Raw genomic sequence first — 530 nt, 5'->3', positions numbered from 1 at the left:
CCCCGCCTCCGCTCCGTAACGTCACGGGCTAGTCGCGCAAGACCTCCTCACCATTGGGCCCTGAGGAGCGGCGGCCTTCTATTGGCTAAATTCCGGGAAAGGGGGCGGGCAATTGCGCGAGTTGCGGCGGGCGTAGCTGTGCCCGGGTCCTAGCGCCGGGCCGGGCGACGCCGGGAAGCCGCCGAATAGGAGGCCGGAAGCATCGGAAGTCACATGCTGCCCGAGTTGCGCGGGTGATTGGCTTGGCTGGACCTGAATGATGCGGCTGTGATTGCTGAATTGTCTGGGCAGGTAAAAAGAGAACGCGATGTTTTTTTTCTTTTCTCCCAGCATGGTCTGTGTAGTCTCCTGCCCTCGCAGTCCCAGAGCGTTTTGCGCTGTGTTGGTTGCAGGGATGAAAAGCGCTCGCTATGTCGTGCCCGAAGTGCACCTGCCGGCTTCCAGTCCAAGCGATGCAGGCGATGCTCCGCTGAGTGCATTTCGGTGCAGTCCTGTAACGGGCCCCGGGGGCGCAACTTGAAACATCGCAG

General features: G+C 61.5%; 1 protein-coding gene across 1 annotated transcript in view; it reads left to right on the top strand.

The window, feature by feature from the left end:
* The first annotated feature begins 112 nt into the window (after positions 1-112).
* Positions 113-530, top strand: part of RNFT2 (ring finger protein, transmembrane 2) — a 110,242-nt gene continuing 109,824 nt past the window's right edge. The window contains exon 1 of the mRNA XM_010342832.3: positions 113-291. The gene's annotated coding sequence lies outside the window, so the exon portion shown is untranslated. The remainder of the gene's footprint in view (positions 292-530) is intronic.

The sequence above is a fragment of the Saimiri boliviensis genome, chromosome 7 (genome assembly GCF_048565385.1).
Source record: "Saimiri boliviensis isolate mSaiBol1 chromosome 7, mSaiBol1.pri, whole genome shotgun sequence".
In the NCBI taxonomy this organism is placed as follows: Eukaryota; Metazoa; Chordata; class Mammalia; order Primates; family Cebidae; genus Saimiri; species Saimiri boliviensis.
This window is presented reverse-complemented; position numbering and strand designations above follow the sequence as displayed.